The sequence below is a fragment of the Marmota flaviventris genome, chromosome 10 (assembly GCF_047511675.1).
Source record: "Marmota flaviventris isolate mMarFla1 chromosome 10, mMarFla1.hap1, whole genome shotgun sequence".
In the NCBI taxonomy this organism is placed as follows: Eukaryota; Metazoa; Chordata; class Mammalia; order Rodentia; family Sciuridae; genus Marmota; species Marmota flaviventris.
The window spans coordinates 86,633,367-86,649,563 of record NC_092507.1 but is presented as its reverse complement, the minus strand read 5'-3'; positions in this window follow the sequence as shown (position 1 = coordinate 86,649,563).

Here is a 16,197-nt window from a genome sequence, read left to right as displayed (position 1 = left end):
TGGTCAGTCTTCTCCATGTCCAACAACCCACTGAACAAACGTGGACAAGTGTCGCTCCTAGAGGTGGTCTAACAAATTCATTTCAAAGTCACTTCCAGAAAACATTTCTGATTTTTTCAAACAAAGGGACATTTACAAGATGTTATTTTCTAACTCTATCATGCGTCAGGCATCCTCTTTACATTTAGAATGTCCAGATGCAGCACAGGTTTTAAAAGGTTGGGGGGCAAGTTGAGAGCAGCTTTTTCATATTATATACACAGGCCTTTTACAAAGGGCCAGGAAATCTCCCCAAAGGGTGGCGGGCGTTTCCAACTGGGTAGATGCAGCTTGTGACTACCGTTTCTCTCTTTGGTAAAACGAACACCAACCGCCCGAGGCCGCTAACCGTTCCACCCGTCGTCGTCTTCCGGGGCTTCGCTCACCTTCCAGGACGGTTCCGGTCTTTGTTGGCCGAGACAAGGTGCGGTCTCGAGGAGCCGGCACTGAGCGCTCACGGAGAGCCCTGGTCTGTGCGGCTCTGCTGTCCAATGCGTGGTCGAGCTTTCAGGCGTCCATCCTCCTTCTTGGGACCTTGAAGCCCCTGCCGGCCTCCGCGGCGTTTGGACGGCCGCCATTCTTCTCGCCATGCCACGCCCGCCGCCACCCAAAGGCGCCACGTCCCAGGTGGCGGCTTCAGCTGGGACGGGCACGATTGAGCCAGGAGACCCGGCAGCCCTCGGGGTCCGGGGCCCGACAGGTCGCCGCCGCCATCAGGTCATCCATCTGGGTGGCAGGTTCACCAGTCCTTCACAGCCAGGGCCAGCCAGTGGGCACTCGCAGCAGGAGCTCCGGGGATCTGCAGGAGAGGCCGCGTCCTGTCCTCGGGCCCCCCAGCGCACCCGCCATCCTGGGGCCGGGGGTCCCAGAGGGCCCGGGGGAGCAGGCCGCACTCCCGTTTCTCACCACGCTCTCTGCCGGAACTCCCAATGACTCTTAAATTTGGTCTCTTGATGTTATCCCATATTTCTTGGATGTTGTGCTCATGGTTTCTTAACAGTCTTGCTGAGCTGTATATGTTCTTTTCAAGTTGAAATACTTTATCTTCATTGTCTGATGTTCTATCTTCTAAGTGTTCTACTCTGCTGGTAGTATTCTCAATTGAGTTTTTAAGTTGGTTTATTGCTTCCTGCATTTCTAGGATTTCTGTTTGTTTGTTTTTTATAACCTCTATCTCCCTGTATAGTTGATCTTTTGCTTCTTGGATTTGTTTATGTAATTCATTTTTGAAGTGATCTTTCATTGTCTGATTTTGCTGTCTGATGTCTTCCTTGAGACTCCAGATCATCTGAAGCATGTATATACTGAATTCTTCATTTGACAATCCATCTGCTGCAGATATTACATCTTCTAACATTGAGTTGACCTGCATTGCTTGTGGTCCTTTCTTTCCTTGTCTCTTCATACTGTTCACGTTTCTTTCTGCTTGGTGAAACTGTTGTGCTATTGAATTTTCCCCCTATATATTTATATTGGTCTTGTATAGTTGCAAAGTCTCCCTCGCAGGTGCGGGCGCCGGCTCTGCCCCTCTGCGGGACACTAGGCTTGTTCTGTCGGTGGTCACAGTTCTGCCTACTTTGCAGGCACAGGCAGAGGCACTGCCCCTCTGCAGGCCTCTGGGTCTTTTCTGTCGGTGGTCACAGTTCCGCCTACCTTGCAGGCGTGGGGGTGGTGGCGGCTCTGCCCTTCAGCAGGCCACTGCGCCTGTTGTGCTGGTGGTCACAGTTCCGACTACCTTTCAGGCATGGGGGGAGGGGGGCGGCTCTGTATGGATTTTCTTAATGTTTGACTTAAATTACATCCAACTTCCTTCATGGTCAGATAAGTGCTGATGGAAGAATGAAAACTAAGTAATGATGTTCTAGAAGACAATGTAATGAATAATGTGAGTGAGCCCTTTGCTCTATGATTTATGGAGAGGCCGAAATGCCATGTCAATGAAAATGTCTGTTACTATGGACAAAAACAATGTGTTCCATTAAACTGGGAAAAGATTAAAAATCTTCTGATGAGTGTTTGGCAAGGTAATAATAATCCAGATTATTGTGTTGACTGTTATGAAGACAATATGTTTTCTACTAATTCTTTTTGTGTTTCAATAGTGGATTGTGATGACCTTGGACTAAGAGCCAAGTGACTGAAAGAAAATTTCCCAGTTACATTCTTTTTAAAAAAAATATATTAAGAAAGGGAGAATATGTGGGAGGCCAACTTTAGGGGTGACTGAGTTACACTCCCCAGCTGGGTGCTGAGGCGCTCAGTCACAGAAATGGGTGTATCTTGCTACAGCCACATGGGTGAAGCTATGCTCATCTGTTCCTTTGTAATATAACCCCTTGCCCTTTTCGGATAGAATCTTCCATGGAAGTGCCTTGTTATGTCCCCTCCTCTTACAGTGCCCTTTTGTGTGGCATACCCAGGTGTCAGTCAACCTGCTGACAGTGGACATCATGAAGATAGACTCAGCCCCCTGAAACCCAACCCCTTGCCTCATTTGAATACCTTCTCCTCAATAAAAGGGATCAGCCCATGCTCTCTCTCTCTCTCTTTCTGTGGACCCTTAAGGTCAGAGGAGCTGTCACAGCAACCACAAAGAAAAAGGTATTTGTGTCTCTTGTGTGGTTATTTCATGCAGCCCAGTTAGCCCAGTTTAACTGGAGTGACCCCTGAGCCTTTTAGTTGCGAGAACAGAAACCTGGCAAGCCTGGACACCAAGGTGGGAGGGGTCTCTCGCCTAAAGGAGCAAGTCCGCTCTACCCAGGCTGCAGAGTTGTAAGAGCTCCCACAGACAACCTAGCTACCTCTTTGCTTCATATTCACCTAGGGATCCAGGCTAGTAGAGGCACTGTCCTCCAATATGTGATATCCTATGTTTCCCTTGATGTCAATATCTGACCAGAAGATGCCAGAAATGAAGAGGATCAAATAAGGACAGTCTCTGTGGACTAGGCCTCATCACGTCTGTTCACATTGCACATTAATTTAAATGATATTTAAATAAAAGAGGAGTGTGCATCTTCTAGGAAGTGTTGTTGAAAGGAGGGAGCATACTTTTCTTCCAACCATCTTCTCGCTGAATAAAATTGAGAAATGGTGGCTGGAGCACAAGCAGCTATCTTTAACCATCTGGTCAAAACCACACAGTAAAGATGATGGCATAACAGTGCATGAGTTCCTGAGGGGCAAGGAGCTCCCATGGCAGAGCTCCAGGCTGTTTACCTACTGTCTTTAAGGAAACAATGAGCTCCTGTCATATTTAAGCCACTGTCATTTTGAGTTTTATTTGCAGTTGAATCAACTTAACTTACAAGGTATTCTCTAAATGTTTGGTATGCTATTTTCTTTTCTGCCCACATCCACCCCTTTGTATTGGTGCCTTCTGCTATTTCCTTCTCATAATCCAGAGTAGTTTCAGAACTCTCAAATATTTAGCAGCCAATAGTTTTAGCACATATTTTACATCTCTATTATTTCACTTGAGAAAGAAAAAAAAAAAAAAAACACTTAGGATTGGTTCATAAATTCAGATTATTTCAAGAAATATTTTTTGACAACCACTAATGTTAAGTCCCAAACTGGATACAAAACATATAAACATAATTAGCAAAACTACCCCTGCATTTAAAGAACTTGCATTATGGGTACATTACTGGTACCCCTTCCAATTCCACTCCACCCTCCTGTTTGAAGAAATTGAAAAGATACAATTACATTTCTCAGACTCACTTCCCACTTGAGTTCTAGGTACAAATAAGGTCTGCCAAAGAGATATTCTTAGAAAAAAATGTACAAGTAAATGAAGGTTATGTTCCTACATTTGCAGGTCACTTGTGAAGTGTGATGACATGTGACATTCACACTCCCCTTGTGGTCTTCATGGTGTGAGAGTCAGTGCTGACAGCAGCAATAGCAGTGTCTAATCCTAGGTACATTCTACTCAGAATAAGCCAGGCTTATTAGTAACAAATGATGGAGGGGGCCTGGGATTGTGGCTCAGTGGTAGAGCACACCTCTAGCACTTGGAAAGCCCTGGGTTCAATCCTCAGCACACCAAAAAAATAAATAAAGGTATTGGGTTTAACTACAATTAAAAAATTTAAAATAAAATATTAAAAAAAAAAACAAATGATTCCCAAAATCTCAGGCCTAATGGATCTTTTGATTCTAGGTTAATTTGTGTTCTGAGTGAGCACACAACAGTAGAATGTCATAAAAAAGAGGACCTGGTTTGTAAGGGTGGCCGGGTCAGGAAATGGGGACTGGGTTTCACTCCTTGGCCTTTGTAAGATGCAGTGTCCTTTGTGCACCTGGATCCAAAGACTCTACAGCCCCTTCTGGAACACTGGCCAATTTTACCTCCACAACTTAGAAAACCCAGAAACCATGCTATTCTAGAGAAATGAGTGAACTTCATCAAAGCTAACTCAGGGAGCTGGGGACATTTCTCACTGGTGGAGCACTTGCTAGCATGTGGAAGGGACTTGGTTCCATCCAAGGCATCACAGAGACAAGTAAACAAAGAAATAAATCCAAAAATGACATGACCACATTGGGAAGGTTTAATTGGAGTAGAGCTGTCTATCTGTTAAGGTCTAAACAACTCAGGATGGCACCTGGCATTTTGCCAGAGGGAGTGGTATATGAAGTAACACCAGCGAGCCATTAAGTGTGGAGGATTCCTTATTAGTTGACTGCTGTATCTAGTTTATGTTAATTTGATAAGCTGTGTGCAATATATAAATACTGCTCCTGTCCTACAATAAAGGGCTCCCACTCCTGCTGTATCAGTGTACACAAGTTGTTCGTCATCCCTCCCCGGCTAGTTTGCTGCAGCCAGACTGTGGCAGATGGTGGCCCATACAGGTAGCCCCAGGACACTTGGGTTTAAATGACGAAAAAAAGCTGCCCGTCCATAGATAGGACAACAGCAAATCTGCTCATCCCTAGGCAGATAAGGTGAGAGGAAAATGGCCATTTCGAGAAAATGGAGAAGATTGATACAGTATGTTTTTGTCTTGTTTTGTCTTGAAATATTGTATTGTCTTTGTGATGAAAATATGGAAGGGATGTTAAGTAAATTGATAATGGAAAGAGGCACCCCAGTGGAACCAAGAGCAGTTAGGGCATGTGTTGATAAGAGCCCAGGAACTCTAGTCAGAAAGAAAAAGAAAGTTCAGAAGAAGAAGGATTATCAGGAAAAAAATTGCAGCAAAATGGTATTACTGAATACTTTTCGTTGCCGGAGGGTGTGTGAATTGTTGCGGCTGCTGCCACGTGCGCGAGCGGGTCACAGCACAGCAAGTTCTTTCAAAGCGGAGGCAGCTGGCTCTTCCACTGCCAGAAGCCGAAATCTAGACCTGACCTGGAGGCACAGTCTCACAGTCTCTTGCTCCCTGTGCCCAGAAGCAGTTTGAGTCCCGGACTCTCCCTGGGGCTATCTGGGGCTGCCCTGGACGCTGCAGGCAGAAGACGCCCCCGTGAAGTTTGATCATTTCCAAGGCCAGTAACTACAACCATTAAGGCCTGTTTCAAATGTAAAAAAACCTTGAGATAATGTACTAAATTGTTCACAAGTTTGTTTTCTTAGTGCCTGCTGGAATACTACAGGATTTTCTTTAGCCATCCGGAGTTCTTACCTTCGTGCAAGTGCCAGTGAAGATGAAGGTGGTAGAATTTCCAGTGTTGCTGAGAACAGGAAGAGACTTCGGATCACGCTAGCTGCCTGCAGAGCTTACCTGGATTGTGATTCAATCTAGCTGCCTGCAGAACTTACCTGGACTGTGATTTAAGCTAGCTGCCTGCAGAAATTACCTGGACTGTGATTTACCTGGACTGTGAGTTAATCTATTGACACACTGCTTTACCTGGACTGAGACAACAAACTGTAATCTACAACAAATTGTAACTCGGTATCTTTGCTAACGGTGTCATTGCTGGTATCATTTTTCCAAGGGCTTCTTACATGGAGCCATCAATTGGCTTGGTATTGTCACATTTTGTATCCTCCCCTTCTGCTTGTAGCAGATTATTAATGGTGTTTGTGTAAAAACCACTATGGTCGTTATTTAAATTAAACAAAAGGGGGAAATGTTAAGGTCGGTAAACAAGTCAGGTTGGTGCCTGATATTTTGCCAGAGGGAGTGGCTAATGTTAAGGTCTGCAAACAAGTCAGGATGGCGCCTGGCATTTTGGCAGAGGGAGTGGTTTATGAAGTAGCACCAGTGAGCCATTAAGTGTGGAGATTCCTTATTGGTTGATTGCTGTATCTAGTTTATGTTAATTAGATAAGCTGTGTGGAATGTATAAATACCGCTCCTGTCCTACAATAAAGTTCTTCCACTCCTGCTGTATCAGTGTACAAAAGATGTTCGTCACCCCCCGGCTAGTTTGCTGCAGCTGGACTGCGGCATCTACCTGTTAGAAATATTCAAAAAGAAAGAACCAGAACCCACATGAAAATAATGGAATGCATTCTTTAATTGGCCTGGACAGGTGGGTCAAATTGATGTCCTGAAAAATTCTCTTCCAAAAACAACTGGAAAAGCTGGCTTGGTGGTGCTCAGCTGTAGTTCCAGCAGCTCAAGGGGTGAGGCAGGAGGATGGTGAGTTCAAAGCCAGTCTCAGCATTTTAGTGAGGTTGTAAGCATGTTTGTGAGACCCTGTTTCAAAATCCTACCTGGGGATGGAGCTGACTGGTGTGGCACCCTTGGGTTCACTGCCTTGTCCCCAAAACAATAACAAGTATGAAAAGCCAGTTGCAGTGGCACATGCCTGGGATCCCAGCTACTCGAGAAGCTTTATGATTTTATTCCTTCTCCCAAATTTACTAACTGGGGCATGAACCATCCTTTTATTTTTTCCAGTCCATTGAGATGCAATATTAGGCCATTTATTCGAGAACTGTTTTCCTATTGAATCTATTTCTTGCTGAGGACTTCCCAATTAGAATTGCTTTTGCTGTATCGCCAGGTTTGAATATCTTGTTTGGCCCTTTTCATTGGTCTGGAGGCATTTACACTTTCTTTTTTTATTTTTATTTACTTTTCTTATTTCTTACATACATGACAATGTTTTGATTTCTTCAATGACCCATTGGTTGTTGGGGAACACGCTGAAGAATTCCCATGCTTTGTAACTGTCCAGGTGTTCCCCCTGCTATGGATTCCATTCTTATTAAATTTATTGAGATTTATTTTGAGAATAAATGGAGAATGTGTCGTGTGCTGTTGAGAAGGATGTTTGCTCTGCAGTGGTTGGGTGGGATGGTCTGTAAATGTCTACTGTGTGCAGAGATGATCTGTCCAGTGCTGAAAAGGGGAGTTGACTGGGCTGGGGATGTGGCTCAAGCAGTAGAGTGCTTGCCTGGCATGCATGCAGCCCGGATTCCATCCTCAGCACCACATACAAACAAAGATTGTGTCCACCAAACAACTAAATAATAAACATTAAAATTCTCTCTCTCTCTCTCTCTCTCTCTCTCTCTCTCTCTCTCTCTCTCTCTCTCTCAAAAAAAGAGGGGGAGTTGAAGCTCCCACTGTTCTTACTGTGTTGTAGTCAAGTCAACTTCTTCATTACATTCCAGTAATATCCCTTTGCACATGTGGGTGCTCAGGTGTCGGGCACTTGTATGTGTACAATTGCTGTCTCATGTTGCTGAATTGACCCCTTTATCATGGTGTGACCACCTTGTCTCTTTTCATTGTGTTTTAATCTGTAGTCTATTTTATCTGACAGGAATCTAGCCATTCCTGCTCTAGGTTGGTTTTCTTCCTGTGGAATATCTTTTCCATCCCTTCACTGTCACTCTGTGTTTGTCTTGAGGTGAAGTGACTTTCTTGTAGAGAGCAGGTGTTTGATTCCATTAAAAAAGAAAATCCATTCAGTCATTTTACATCTTAAATTTCAGGAGTTTATTTCCTTTACATTCAGGGTTTTTTACTGAAAGATACACAATTATTTCTGACTGGTATTATTTGTTTTTAGATTTTTTTTTCTGATTTCTCTTTAGATCTTTTTCTCCGTTTTCCTCCCTTACTCTCTAGTCTGTTTCTGTGGGTTGGTGCTTTCTTCTGGGATAAGTTTGGATTTCCTTCTTTGTCATTTGTGAACATGCCATCATTTTTGTTTTTTTCTTTGGGCTTCCTCTGGGATTTAGAAAATTTTTACAGTTACCAAAGAGCATTTTAAGCTGAACAGAACCTCCCTCTGCTCTGATACCAGTACTCTGGATTCTGTCTTTTTCCTTGTAACTTTTGCTTTGGTTGCCCTGGTTTCCTTCTCCTGGTTTTGTGCATTCCTTAACCTCTTACTTTGGCCATGCTTAACACTCACCATTTTGTTTTTAACTTTCCTATTAGTCATTTGAAAGTTTAAATATTCCTGTTAAGTAAGGCAGGCACACTGCTGTATGCATGTAATACCTCAGGAAACTGAGGCAGGAGGATTGCAAATTGAAAGCTATCCTTAGCGACTTAGCAAGGGCCTAAACAACTTAGTGAGACCTTGTGAATTCTGCACCGAACATGGGAGTCTCCAAGTAAGGCAGGGTCCACCATCAGTTGATAGGAATGAAAAAGTCAAATGTATTTTTCTGCCTCCTGATGTGGTTTGGGGTTAATGCCCAAGGTGTTACCTGTGCCCCCAATGTGGTATGTCACCATGCAGCAGGTCCTAATCCGGATGTCTGTGGGGTCTCCAAGCTGTGGTCCAGGCTAGCTGTAAGGATGGCCTTAACCTAAAAATGGCCTAAGCCTGAGTAATTCCAGTTGAAAATGAACCTGCAGGTCCACCAGGTTCAGCCTCCAGAGCCCTCTAGTATGTATCAGGCACATCCTGATAAAGACAATTCTCTGTCCACAACCCACAGGAAACTCAGAGTGAAGTTATGGTCATTTGCCTTCACCCTGATGGGAGTCAGAGGTGAGAGGTAAGGGCAGAAATTGTCAAACCAGAGGTCATGACCTGAATGTAAGATGTCACTAAGAAACAGAGTAGTAGCTGATAGGGACTTAAAAGGTGAGCTGAGCCCCAACATTTAGTAAAAATGATGGAGCAAGTGAACAGACATTGAGCCAGCTGCACTCATGGCCACATGCTGGAGAGCCTGATGAGGTCCTGCATTAATATCCTAACTCTTGTTATTGTCTGCCTGATCCTGTGCATCATCCTCACTGCTCTCAAACTCTACAGCCACATTTGACCTGGTGAGAATGGTGACTTCCTCTTAAGACTGTCTACTCAACCACCTGTCACATCCTGCCCAGGAGAAGCCTCCATCAGTTCCTGGCCTGATCACTGTGATCTTAATGAGTGAGCATCTGCTGGACTTCAAACCTAAGACTTGAGATACTAAACCTGGCACTTCAGCGGAGCATGCAGAGGGAATGTGTGTAATGAGTCTGGCATGATTAAGTGTTTGCTGTGCTCAGAGTTAACTTAGGATTTTTAGTTTTGAATTGATTATGTGTATTGCAGTGCCCAACATTAAGGATTATCATTTTCTTGATTAAGAACCTATACAATGAAGTTGTATTGAGTGATTTGAGTGAACAAAGCATTGAAAAATGCATTAGTGTGTGAATGTGATTTATTTCTCCCCTCCACAGCAGATGTCACACCTTCACGCATCCCAACACTAGCCAGGTTCCCTTGGTCCCTAACCACTTCCACAGCATTGTCCTAACTTTGCCAATAATCTTGTGGGCTTTACAACATGCTTACTGTACATTCTCTCTGCTTAAATGTACCTGGGTTAGTTTTTGATATAAGAACCATGGATGCAAGTCACAGTGGCAGATGCCTGTAATCCCAGTGACTTAGGAGGCTGAGATAGGATGATAACAGGTTCAAAACAGCCTCAGCAATGGCAAGGCACTAAGCTCATCACAGAGTTTCTGTCCCTAAAATATATTCACAATTGTGCTGGGGATGTGGCTTAGTGGTCGATTCCCGTGAGTTTAATCCCTGGTGCCCACCACAAAACCAATGATGGTTGATGTGTGAAAATATGTAGGGTTCAAGTGACCTGGAGAGTAAACACATATGTGAAAATTATTCTCTCTAGCCCAAGGCCAAGTACAGCCTTCATTCAGTATCCAAAGTGAATTGATTCCAGAACCCCCCCCCCCTGTATACCAAACTCTGCACATGTTCAAGGTACATGTATGAATGATGGACTGTTTGAATAAAACCTATGCACATCCTCCGGTGTGCTTTAAACCATCTTCAGGTTCCTTGTAGCATTTAATACAATGGGAATATTATATAGCAGTTTACACTGTGTTGTTTAGAGAATAATGACAAGAAAAAAGACTCTACACATTAAGCACAGATAAACTTATTTTCAAGCATGTTCAAAGCAAGATTGATTGAGTCCAAAGATCCAGACCCTACAGCATCAGAGCCTAGATTAGAGACGCAATAGCACAGAAGTGTGAGAAGAGTCAGAAGCAAACAGAGACATGAGATAGAGAAGATGACCAAAGAACCAGGAAGTGCAGCCTTGAGAATTAGAAACACCACAGCTCTGACATCTGCTTGGTGTCAGCACAAAAAGACCTACACACCTAGGGACAACAAGGACATTTATGAGAGAAAAATAAGACTAGCAAAATGCACCTGGCAAATTTCATTCAGTGCCTAGGTTTCAATAATGAAGGGAGTTGTGTCTCTACTAATTTTTCCAATGAAACAGTTCAATGTTTCATCTTACCTAAAAGCAATAAGCTTCAGAAATAAGGAACTGAACTAATAGGAAAGGCCTAATTGCCCGACATGTTGTATAATTAAAGTATTCATTTCCTCCAACTTGTATTTATTGAATTTAAAAAAATGCTAGAACTGTGGCTCAGTGGTTTAGTGTCCTTGGGTTCTACTCTTGGTACCAAAGGTGGGGGGGAAGAGGAGAAAAAGAAAAAGTGACTTGGGTACCTTGTTCTTTTGCTGAATAAAATTTTGGGGTGGGTAGCCTTAAAAAAGGTGGATTGCAGTGGACACAGTGGCAAAACCTCTAATTTCACCAACTCAGGAGCTGAGGCAAGAGTATTGCAAGATCACGGACATCCTGAGCAAGTTAGTGATAACCCTTTCAAATTAAAAAAATAAAATGTACTAGGGATGTGGCTCAATGTTAAAGTACCCCTGGGTTTAATCCCCACTCCCTCCACAAAAGGGGGAGTTTGGATGTGGTTCAATGTGTAACAGGGGTTTGCTGATTCTTTCACTAAATCACTTGTGGCTTTGAATCTTACATATTTTTTTTTCTTTCCCCCAAATCTTCTCCATAACTTCTTTCATGATCTTCTTGTCCCTGATGTTCTCCTTCCTGGTTTCTTCACTCTAATCTAATTTTCTCAGAATCACCTCTAAAAAACAACCTGTTCAGCACTAATCTCTAAGGTATATAACAAACTCAAAAAGCTAAGCACCAAAAAAAAAAAAAAAAAAAAAAAAAACAAGTTACCCAATTAACAAATGGGTCAAGGACCTGAACAGGCACTTCTCAGAAGAGGATATACAATCAATCAACAAACATATGAAAAGATGTTCATCATCTCTAGCAATCAGAGAAATGCAAATCAAAACTACTCTAAGATATCATCTCACTCCAATCAGAATGGCAGTTATTATGAAGACAAACAACAATAAGTGTTGGCGAGGATGTGGGGAAAAAGGCACACTCACATATTGCTGGTGGGACTGCAAATTGGTGCAGCCAACACCGAAAGCAGTATGGAGATTTTTTGGAAATCTGGGGATGGAATTACCATTTGACAAAGCTATTACTCTCATCAGACTATACCCAAATGACTTAAAAACAGAATCCTACAGGGACACAGCCACATCAATGTTTATAGCAGCACAATTCACAATAGCTGAACTGTGGAGCCAACTTAGATGTCCTTCAGTGGATGAATGGATAAAAAAAATGTGGCATATATACACAATGGAATTTTACTCACATTAAAAGAGAATAAAATCATGGCATGTACAGGTAAATGGATGGCATTGGAGAAGATAATGCTAAGTGAAGTTAGGAAATCCCCCTCCCCCAAACAAATGCCAAATATTTTCTCAGGTTTAAGAAGGCTGACTCATAGTGGGGTATGGAGGGAGACCATAGGAAGAATAGATGAATTCTAGATAGGGCAGAGGTGTGGGAGGAAAAATAAGGGCACATGGGATTAGCAAGGATGGAGGAATCGGATGGACATCATTATACAAATACATGTATGAAGACAAGAATTGGTGTCAACATACTTTATATACAACCAGAGATATAAAATGCTGTGTTGTTTACATGTAATAAAAAATATAATGCATTCTGCTGTCATATATTTTTTTAAATCAAGCAAAAAAATAACAACCTATTCCTCTGATAGGCAGAATGACAGCCTTTGGGACAGAAGACACTTTTTTTTTTTCTACCAAAATAGTAAACATTCCCTTTCCTTTTTCTCAAAACTGTGTCCTCATTATTACATTAGCATCAGGGATGAGAACAGAGCATTTGAAAACAAGTGCTTTACTGGTATAGGGCATCTGAGCAAAAAACAGTACCTTTAGAGGGTCTACACTCAGACAGTCTTCCCTCATGACCTACAGCCAAGGAGTGGTAGCACATGCCTGCAGACCCAACAATGCCATAGGCTGAGGCAGGAGAAGCACAAGTGGGAGGCCAGCCTCAGCATTTAGCAAGATCCTGTGTCAAAATAAAAATGAAAGGAGGTGGGGATGTAGCTCCGTGGTACAGTACCACTGGGTTCAGTCCCCAGTACCAAAAAAGAAACACAAAATTGTGGCACATAGTTTGTGATGAAAAGAGAATATCACATTTCTATCTCTTCAAATGACCAGAGGTCTGGACTTAGTGTCTCTACATGCAGTTTCCCTTCATCCCAATAGTTTTGATTTCTGCTTTGAATTAGATCATATGAAACTTCTTTCCTTCTGTTTTTCTTTTCCTTTTTCTGTTGTATTTTTTGTTTTGTTTTGGTTTTGGTTTTGGTTCTGAGGATTGAATCCAGGTGCACTACAACACAGAGCTACATCTCCTTTTCATTTATATATTTTCAGTTTGAGATGGGGTCTCACTAAGTGGCTTAGGGTCTCATTAAATTGTTGAAGCAATTTAATCCTTGCTTAAGCAATTTGATCCTCCTGAGTCAGCCCCAAGTCATTGGAATTACAGACACCTGCCACCACACTGTGCTATATTTCTTTATTTCCCCTTTGCAAATATGTGTGAGTGTGTTTTGCTGGGTATTGAAGCCCAGGGATGATCTGTTGAAGCTACATCCCAGGCTTTACAGTTTGTATTTTCAGACAGTGTCTTGTTAAATTGCCAAGGGCATTGCTTGAAGTCTTAATCTACCTGCCTCAGCCTCCCAGGAAGCTGGGATTACAGTTTCAGGTCACCAAACCTGGAATGACACAATATTTTTTTATACACTGGATTCTATTCTGATCTATTTCTTTCCCAGGACTCCACTCCAAAGTGGCACGCTGTCACATGTACAAGATGCACATGACAATCGAGCCTCATCTCAGAGTTAGCATTTTCCATCTCTTACTTGAAAATGTTCTCAAATACTATATGTGGTTTTTAGCATTGTTTACATTTAAATGGAGCATGTTGGTACCTGTCTGTAATCCTGCTATTCAAGAGGCTGCAGCAGGATGATCATGAGTTTGAGACTAGTATGGAAAACAAAGTGATACCCTGTCTCAGCATAAGACAGGGCTGAGAACCAGATGTGGTGGGCCATGATTGTAATCCCAGTGGTTTAAGATGTTGAGGCAGAAAGGATCAAAAGTTCAAAGCCTGTCTCAGCCACTTAACAAGGCCATTATCAGCTTAGTGAGACCTTCCCTCAATAAAAATTGAAATGAGCTGGGGATGTGGTTCAGTGGTTAAGTACCCTGAGTTCAAACACCAGTATCAAAAAAAAAAAAAAAAAGAAGAAGAAGATGAAGAATGGGGAGGAGAAAGAGGGGTAGAAAGAGAATAAGGAGGAGGAGGAGGAAAAGAGAAAAAAAAAAAATCTAAGGGCAAATGGACAACACTGACCTAAGGCAGAGTAAATCCACAAGCTGCCCATTCCCTGTACTGGGCACAATGACATCTGGCTCTAGAACCCAGCAGTAGAAAGTCAATTGATAGGAAAGGGGACACACTGGGACAAGCCTGCCCCCTACTGGATCTTTTGACACTGATTTTTAGGTGGTTCTTGCTTCAGATTACACTTTTCTGTGATTGGCGCTGACTGTGGAGAGTAGCCATGAAAATTAATTCAAAACCAATCTCCCCCAACCCCAAAAGTGACTTTCTGTTTGTTTGTTTTTGTTATTGGAAGGTGTGTAGGGGCTGGTGGTGTACCTGGGTAGAGGCATCTTGGAGGGCAATGGGGAGACAAAAGTAGAAAACTGGACCCTATTTGTTGGTGAATCTAGCTTTCCTGCTGGGTGATTTTTCTTCCTGGACTCGAGCTCCTATGACCCCTGGTGCAAGCATAGCCTGGCTGCATGTGGCTTCTGGGAACCGAGTGCCTCAACTCTCCAACTCCCCCCAAGGCCAGTCTTACTACCCTTGCCACTGTAGGTTTCTTCCCTGCCCAGGAGAAGCTTTATTCCTTTTTGTGGTGCAAAAGAGCAACCTCAGGTCAAGTTGCCCAGGGCCACCTGCACGGACTGCCAAGTTGCTCATGGTCACTCACATGCAAGCCAGTATTTTTCACCTTGGTGGCAATGATTCCACTGATGCTGTCTCTGTTTCTTGTTAATTCCCTCTAGGGAGCATGGTCCTCTCAATAGCCTTCTGGAAATGGAAACAGACCTCAGGCCATGTTCCAAACCTGCCAAAGCCTGCCAATTGCCACTTAGCAAGCCCTGCCTGGGGCCACCTCTCCAGCCCCAGCTCCCTTCTCTCCCCTAGTTTCAGGTGATGAGTGGACTCCTATGTGCCTTCTGTGGGCACCTCCCAGCCAAACATTCTGTTCATCCCCCCACACCTTCTTTCACTCCAGTGGCTTGAGTCATAAGATTATCTTGAGAGCCCTGACAAGGTATCAGACTAAAAGACTGTAGGACAGAAAGGACAGGACTCTTTGGATTTGGAAAAAGCCTTGGACAAACATAAGCTTTGGAGAAGATTCAGAAAAACCCCTGAGGAGGAAAGATGAATTGTGTTCTGGTTGGGATGGCACCTACCTGGGTTATGGAAACAAGCTAAAACCAGTCATTGTCAGAGGACCTTAGCAGCCAGAGAGGGCTTCTGAAACTGCCTATGTCAATGGTTATCTGGGATTTAAAACATGCCAATTAACAGAATATATATATTTATACGACACACACACACACCACACACACACACAGAAATATATTCATTTGATGGATTAATCCACTGATTGAATTATAGCTCTCATGATCTGATCATTTCACCTCTTGCTTTAACACAGAGGTTTTGAAGGACAACTTATATCCAAGCCATATCAGAGACACTTGCCTTTGACACATATCTTCTGCTCCCCAACTTCCCAAAGAAATCACAGTTCCCACCTCAGTGGATTATGGAGACTGGACTCTCATATTTAACATACAATGAGACCCCAACCTGGGTGACTCTCCTTAGGAGACCAATGGAGTTCCTCTTTGGGAAGTTCCTTCAGGTAGGAATGAGACCCTGTCATTTGTCTTTGTTCCCTTAATTGTTTTCACTTTTGATGGGCAGGACCACCTCAGGAAGAAGGTCAGGAAGGGTTTTGAAAGTCTATATTTGTTAAATTCATAATTTTGATCTGATACACCTAGGTTAATATGTTTTTCTGTTTACATTCTGCTTAGTTCTAAGGCCAATTTACAGGGATTAATTCTCAGTATAATAGATTTTTATAAATAACCTACAAGGCTTTCATTTGTCTCTTTTTTGTAGGGGCACCGGGGTGCTGTCCATCTACATGTATTGCCATGTCTACATATATTTAGTACTAAAAATTGATATATGAGCTCAGAAATTAAAATTTAAAAAATGGATACAAATACTTTTGCTTCATATGATTTAAAAGGTTCAATTGAAATTGGGTTAATAAATAAAAGTCAAAATGTCTTTAAACATACTAATGCAGAGTTTCATTTCTAGGTGATCAATCATTTAATAAAAGG